This window comes from Peromyscus maniculatus, chromosome 11 (assembly GCF_049852395.1).
Source record: "Peromyscus maniculatus bairdii isolate BWxNUB_F1_BW_parent chromosome 11, HU_Pman_BW_mat_3.1, whole genome shotgun sequence".
NCBI classification, from domain to species: Eukaryota; Metazoa; Chordata; class Mammalia; order Rodentia; family Cricetidae; genus Peromyscus; species Peromyscus maniculatus.
This window is the reverse complement of record NC_134862.1, coordinates 26845170-26852772: the sequence shown is the minus strand read 5'-3', so window position 1 is coordinate 26852772 and position 7603 is coordinate 26845170. Positions and strand designations below refer to the sequence as shown.

The following is a 7603-nucleotide window of genomic DNA, read 5'->3' as shown; positions in this document are numbered from 1 at the left end:
AAAATAAAATAAATAAAAAAAAACTTTAAAAGAAAATGCAAAATCTCTGTATTATCTAATAGTCATCTGATACGAGACAGAAGAAACCCAAAATTAAGAGACTATTCTATTGCCACAAATCTCATGATTCTTTGGTTCTATTTTGATTCTTTAAAACTTTTCTTAAAGTATGAATTTTATATCAAAACTTATAAGATTAATATACATATTAAATTTTGTCATGATATTAATGGTCAAATAGAGCACTAATTCTAGAAAAAAGGCTTCATCTAGCTGCCTGTACATGTTTTCCTGTTTGAGTCTCTATCAGTTTTCTGCAAGGAATCATCTTAACCAGGCTTAAAGCAAATTTGAAGTCTTCAAAAAGATGATGGGCCCCCACAATGATGATTCCATCAGGACAATGATAATACCACTAAGCTGACAAACACTACCCAAAAATCAGCTTTGGGCTACAAACTGCTCAGGACAATTTCAAGATGTCTAGCTGAAATGATGCAGCCTCACAGAATACTCAAGCAAGGACTTGATACAAGCCCTGCACTTTCATGTTATGCAGAGAATGGACAACAAATGATATAGCTATCTCTCGCAGGACTTGACAATTATCTCAAATTTTTTCTTTTCAGGATCCCCTAAAGATGCCTTCACCCCCCGACAGCAGGAAGTAATTTTAAGAACACAATGCCCACATTCCCAAGAGGTGATGTGAGTGGTTTTTGGTCTTCCAGTGGGTTTGGATAATTGTCATTGTTTAGGATGGTTGGTTACAAGTTGTTATTATTAATGTTCGGGGAAAAGGTTAAACAAAGATTAGATTTAAGGTTCTTGTTTGAACAAAAAAAAAAGAAAAAAATGGTTTAGATAAAAGGTAGATTATTGAATCTACTTTTAAAAATCAACTACTTGTTTTAATATTTTACATTGGATTGGATTTTTGTATATTGTATAAAAATATGTATATTGCTACAAATTTGAGATTGGTTTATATAGATATGATGAGATAAAAAGGTATATTATTGAATCTATTTTTAGAAGGCAACTACTAGATTTAAATATTTTGCATTGGATTGGATTTTTGTATATTGTATATAAATTATTCATATTGATACACATTTGAGATGGATTTTCTCAGAAAACACTGTACATATATTTCTAATCTTGTTCAATCTATTGTACCAGTACAGTTTATTTAAAAATTTAATGCAATTTGCTAATCCTTGGAAGTTATTATTACCAACTAATTAGAATATAAAGAAATGTAAGTTAGTAGTTAGTCATTACAATTGAACTTGTAGTCATATTAGGTATGTTTTCAAGATCAAGCAGAAATATATTTTATATATACAGGACATCTTCAAACACTTCACAGATCTTCAGAATATGGCATTTTAGATGTTTTAATAACATAGATTTTTTTCTTTTTTTTAATTACCATGAGACATGTCTGCTCATGGCAGCACCAATCTACTTCAAAGAAGATGATGGACATTGAAGCTGCTCCATATGGAATTTACATTCATTGTGGCAAAAGTTAGCCACTGGGAAAGAAAGGGCCCTTGCCCAGACTGCTGACAGTGTGCTGTCCAAAATGGACAAGCAGGATACAAAAGAAAGGACTGTCAATCCTTGCCAAGACAAGGTAGGAAGGCTCTTTAGAAAATCTTCCTTCACAAATGAATCTGTCAGATATGCTAGGCCTGTAGGCAGAACACGGATGCCCCAACATTGCAGAGAAACCTTGTGTGACTGTCTAGACAGCTAGCTGTTTCTGTCATAGCTCACAATTTTTGAAAGACGCTTGTTTGCATATCCTGTTTAACTAAGTAATATTATTTCCTTCTTGGGTCTCTGAGGGAGCTGAAGATTAGATAATTACAGTTATAATTTTCCTTGTTAAGAAATTCAGAAAAGAAACTTACTAAGAGGTGTAAAGTATATAAGTTTGAAAGACATCAAAAAATAATTTTGGTAATGCATCATTAGGATAGAAGGTAAGTTAGATATAAGCCTTTGGATGCACAAAGACAGGATAGATAATAGAATATTTTCTCTGAATTTGTCAAATGCAAATGGACTAAACATTGTTGATATATTTATTGCCTGTATATTTTGTATATTCTTATTATACTTGTACATAATTTTTCTTATATATTAGTTATAACTTTTTATAATTTTAGACAAATAAAAGGGGGGAAATGTGGTAATATTTTATTTGTGCAACCCAATGAAGCTTATCTGAGGATAAGAATACAAAGACAGCTACTATATTAAATATAAAGGTCAGGCAGTAGTAACATATGCCCTTAATCCTAACGTTTGGGAAATAGAGATTCATCCAGATCTCTGTGAATTCAAGGCCACATTGGGAACAGAGCCTGTCATGGTGGCACAAGCCTTTAATCTCAGTGATAGTTTGTCATAGAAGTCTGTAGGTCTGTACAGACAGACAGGAAGTGATAGAGCTGGATGGAAAGTGGAAAGTGATATAGGTGAGTGGAGAGAGGACATAAGATAACAGGGCACAAAAAAGTACATGGGCACGAGTATACAGGAAGTAGCTCTCTCTCTTTGGATGAGGATTTACTAGCAGTAAGAACATGGCTGGCTTCTTTCTGCTTCTCTAACCTCTCAGTTTTCACCCCAATATCTGGTTCCAGGTTTTTTTTTTTATTAATAAGACCGTTTAGCAATTCATCTTTCAATACAGAATGAAGAATACATGAGATAATGAATGATAAACACACTAAAATTATTGATATTCATCAAAATATATATTTACTGTCCTTATACCCTTTAGGTACTATCTCACAACATTGTTGAAATTCCAAAATAATTTTGACATTTTATGTTTAGAGATTCTTGTGTCTTGCAAAAGTAATTTTTTGACATCAATAAATATTCTCTTCATGAATTATGTTTCTCTGTTTTCTGATTTCTTCAAGTAGAATTAATCCATAATTAATAAGGTTTGTATATTAATTGTTAGCATAATAAAAATTATTATAAAATAATTTGAACTTCCTTCCATATTTGCTGTTTTAATGATTCTATGTATTTTCCATATATACACTGAGACTTTTCAGATAGATTTATATAGTGGATTGATAAAATTGAATTGTGTGGGCTGAAGAGATGGCTCAGCAGTAAAAAGCACATAGTGCTCTTGCAGAGGACATGGGTTCAGTCTCCTTCACCCACAATCAGGTGAATTACAACTCCAGCTTCAAGGTCTTTGCAGGTATCTGCACCCATGTTCATATACTCATGCATAGAAGCCTAGAACTTGAATAATTTTTAACGAATTGTGTTGCTTTAGTGATTATTTTGACTTTCTTACTTCAGAAATCAGTAAATAGACAAGACTGTCACATAATTTGTGGTTTGTCATTCATGGAATCTCCAAAGTACTGTTGAACCTGTTGACTTGAAGAAATTGTCATCAGTGACCTAAAAGTACCATTATTGTTATATTGCTTAGGCTGGTTTGTACAAGATTTCTTCAATAATTAACATTTGTCAATACTGCATGCTTCCTTAACCCTGGTTTGTATATGCCTATATGTAGGACAAGTGATGGTATGGGTCTTCTGAAGCCTTTCTTCTTCAAGACAGGCACTATCATCTTCCTCTTATATTGTCATCAAAGAGTACTTTCACACTCCAATTCACAAGAAATACACTCTATAAACATGCTGCCAATTTTCAAGATAGCACTCAAATCTCAAAAAACCTAGGAAAGGATCTTTGGCAAATTAGTTCAAATTCAACATCATCCTTTATACCTTTATATTCACATACAATAACCTTCCATCCAACACACATTTTATTATTCAAAGAACTTTAAAGGAAGAGAGAAACAGCTAAGGTATGTTCTTTAGCATGGGAGGAACAGTGTAGTTTTAAAGGTCATCTCATAGTGAGCATCTAGTGTTCTGACAGGCTGCATTTGATGGTAAGGTAAGATTATTCAGACCATCCTGTCTTATCATAAGAATATGCATTTTTATTAATATACTATATTTTACTAATGGCTAGAATGGTTAGATAAACTCAGCAGCTACCTAATTTTCTTGATTCTAAGAGATTTTACAGATTTCTTTCACAATTAGAAGTGTTTAAGTAAAACACAATTTGATAAATACTATTTAAAAGATAATGTCAAAACATTAAAATGTTCTGCTTTCCCTTTTGCATTCTTGAGTTCAAATTCTACAAACAATGTATGAAACTGAGGAGAAATATCTATTCATTATGTGTTTATAACTTCCATTGCCGTAAGGGAAAAATCAGGGCAAGGTATGACCCAAGGTCCTATATATTTATAGGCTTGGAATGGTTTGCTTAATTTGTTCCCCTTAGGCTATATCTAATAATAGAGAACTCAAATTGCCAGGAAAAATATCTTTGTTTTCCATAGTGGTCTTTTGGATATTTAAAGTGCTTAATTGTGAGGGTTTTGTTGTTGGTTTTGATTATTTAATTTTCTCAATAATTTGTATAAATCTTATGATAATAATATTGGTATTTCTAGTTAGCCATCTTCTGTCTTCTATCTTTCATATATATAGCTTGTAAATGTGTTTTATTCATTAGCTTATGAATTGAGCCTTAAAGCGACACACCAAAACTTTGTAATCTACATTGCAGTAATTCAGCCATAAAGGAAAAATATTTTCCTCTTTTGCATTTAATATCCTTCTAATTAAAGTAAAAATCTGACAATTAATATAAATGATAACTGTTGATCCTCCATTTTCTAATTATATTTGAGGTTAAAATGATTATCTATTCTAAGTCTATAACCATCATATGAGAAAACTGAGAAAGGGTACTGACAGATTTTTGTAGTTCTGTACCCTTATCAAATCTTCTTTCTTCAAATAAATTGTGTTTAGTATTAATTTGGAGAAGATAAGTAATATAGTTTATTTAAAATGATCATTTTTTCTTGTAACCACTTGAAAAATTTGGGTTTTACCTGTCTTTTGAAATAAAAATTCGACCAAGGATACATCAACTGGTTTGATTTAATCCTTTCATAAAACATCATACTGCATATTTTTAATATATACAATTTTGTGTGCCAGGATAGCCCTAATAAATTGGTGGAGAAATGTGTCCCTCATAATTATTTGTGAGAAAAGTCCAGTAAGTCCAAACACCTGAAGCATTTTTAAATTTTGAATATCTTATCATTCAGTAGAGAATACAAAGTAAAAAATACTTTGTTAAAATTTTCTTGTCTTTCCCATCAAAATGCGCAGTATCTTAAGTATTCTGATCTTTGTTCATTACTAATGTCTATTTCCAAAGCACATTGTTCTGTGAGATAAATGCAAGTTTCTAAAGAGCTAACAATCACATGCTCATCTCACTTGCAGTCTGCAGATGATTTGATATACACAGATATTAGCCTATCTCCTGAACAGCAGTTCTAAGTGCTGCAAGCTGTCAGTCTTCCCTGCAAAGCTGTCTGCTTGGTCTGATGTGATTTCAAAGAAGCAAATGACTTTGTTTTGATAGTGGAAAGAAAGAGATCTGCAGCAGTCTTTATTGTAATCTTAACCTTGCACCTGGCCAATCCAGATATCACTGAGGATTATTGTTCAGCAGAGTAAAGAAATTGTAATGTGATTTTTATTCTTCTTCATATTTCTCCTGAGAACCTAAGTACATTTAGAGGCTCTGATTCATTAGAATCTTTTAACATGCCAATCGCAATTCTCCAGAAAGTTCTAGTTTCTTACAGAACTTAAACTTTGCTAGATTTTGAAGACTCCTTTTCCCTTTTAATAACTGGGACTGCAGGAAATCACCATGTCAATAAGGTCAGGAGTCAGATTACTGGTCTTATTTTTCAGTCCAAATCTACGTAGCAATAAAAACAGTGCATTGCCAAAAGCAATACAGTGAGCATCTGAAGAATTGTATTTTTATAATGCTGTCATTATAGAGTTAATGCCAGATGACCTTGCACAATTTAGTCCGTGGACTTCTGTTTTCTCACTTGCAAATGTGAACAGGCCAGGGAAACTAAATGAGTGGTTTTTAACTGACTAAACAGAATTTCTTGGGGGCCTTGTTAACAGTTCAGACTGAAGCAGTCCTTGGAGATTCTAATACTGACGAGAAGGAAGATAATTAATTTGTCAAATGTGCTTCTTCCAAAATGATTCTAAAGCACACCCTATATTTTGAACCACTAAAGTTAGTAATTCTGTGATCCTTACAAGCTAAAGATAAAAGGCTTCCCTAAGGTAGGCTGTGGGTGTAGATTAGAGAATCCCAGTGCAGAAGAGTTGCTGATGCCCAGGAAACACTCCTTGTTGAGATGCTCTGACTTGTCTGTGACCCATATAACTATGACTATGTGGTTCTGTTGTGCCCAGGTCGAAAGACCCCCAAGCAAGACCACCACAGAGCCAATATCTGATGCAAGCACACAGAGGTTTTAATAACAAAATAAGCAAGCTTGGTCTGCATCCAACATCCAACACAGCGGGTGGAGGAGAACGGCCCCGATCACTCACTTGAAGGGGTTTATATAGGAAAGGTTTACATGCAGCTTGGGATTGGACAAGGAGCCTAGGGGTGAGGTAGTTCTTTGAAGTTACTGGCTGAACTATAAGCATGGGGTAACTGATGGCTAACAGGATTTAGGGTATCTACAGAGACATAAATTTTTTACTCCCTATGTACTGCTTTGTTGAACCCAGGATAACCCAGAACATTCAGATTTATTGTTCCAGTCCTACTCTCTTATAAGTTCAATTTCTGGTCAGTTGAGCCCATTACTCCCCATATCTTGTTTTGCCAAGTCAAAGAATACATAGATTTATTGTCTCAGCCTTATAAGTTCAACTTCTGGTCACTTCTAAAACTGCTGGTCAGCAAATACCTTTGGAGGAGGAGTGCCTCTCAAGATGGCTACTGATTTTTTCCCTTTCAGTTCCTGTGTACAGGACACACCCTTCATTGGTTTATTGCATGGCTTATCAGATAGACACAATGTATTGATATTAGAAGGGCAAATTTGGGCATGATTCTCAGCTTTGTTTCTTAGGAGGATCGAAAAGACTTTCCATATAGGAACTAAACTAAAGACACTTCTCTGAGGGGCTCTGTATATCTCAACTCTTTTGGGGTCAAATAATATCAACATAATTATGGAACAAGATCTCAGCAGTTTATTTAGAGTTTTCTTGAAATAACCCAGAGTCAAATTTAGCAGCAGTACAACTTCATTGGCTTTGGAATCAATCAGTGTGTCCCAAAGCAATTAAGAAATTGCCAGGATTTTTTAAAAATAAATCATGCTGATTCTGATTTAGGAGCACCCTAGTCAGATATTTTAATTAACTTCAATTGTAAGTCAATAAAGCCCTTGTAGAAAAGCAAAGAATTAAATTCCCAGAAAAAAAAATGTCATTTTCTTTTTATAGAATAGACATTCCTGATACAAAGGATTATATTGTGACAATGTAGTGACTTTATATCTCTGAGCTATTTTTTTCAATGTATCATGTTTATGTGTTCAATTTTCTCATCCATATCAGATACTGGATTTAAAATTGTGCCTTTAATGTAAAATACAAAATTA

The 7603-nt window shown here is 33.5% G+C and overlaps 1 long non-coding RNA gene across 2 annotated transcripts in view; it reads left to right on the top strand.

Moving 5' to 3' along the window:
- The first annotated feature begins 507 nt into the window (after positions 1-507).
- Positions 508-7603, top strand: part of LOC143267763 (uncharacterized) — a 55170-nt gene continuing 48074 nt past the window's right edge. For both annotated transcript variants that reach the window (XR_013043192.1, XR_013043191.1), the window contains exons 1-2: positions 508-703; positions 1442-1642. This is a non-coding gene — a long non-coding RNA (uncharacterized LOC143267763). The remainder of the gene's footprint in view (positions 704-1441; positions 1643-7603) is intronic.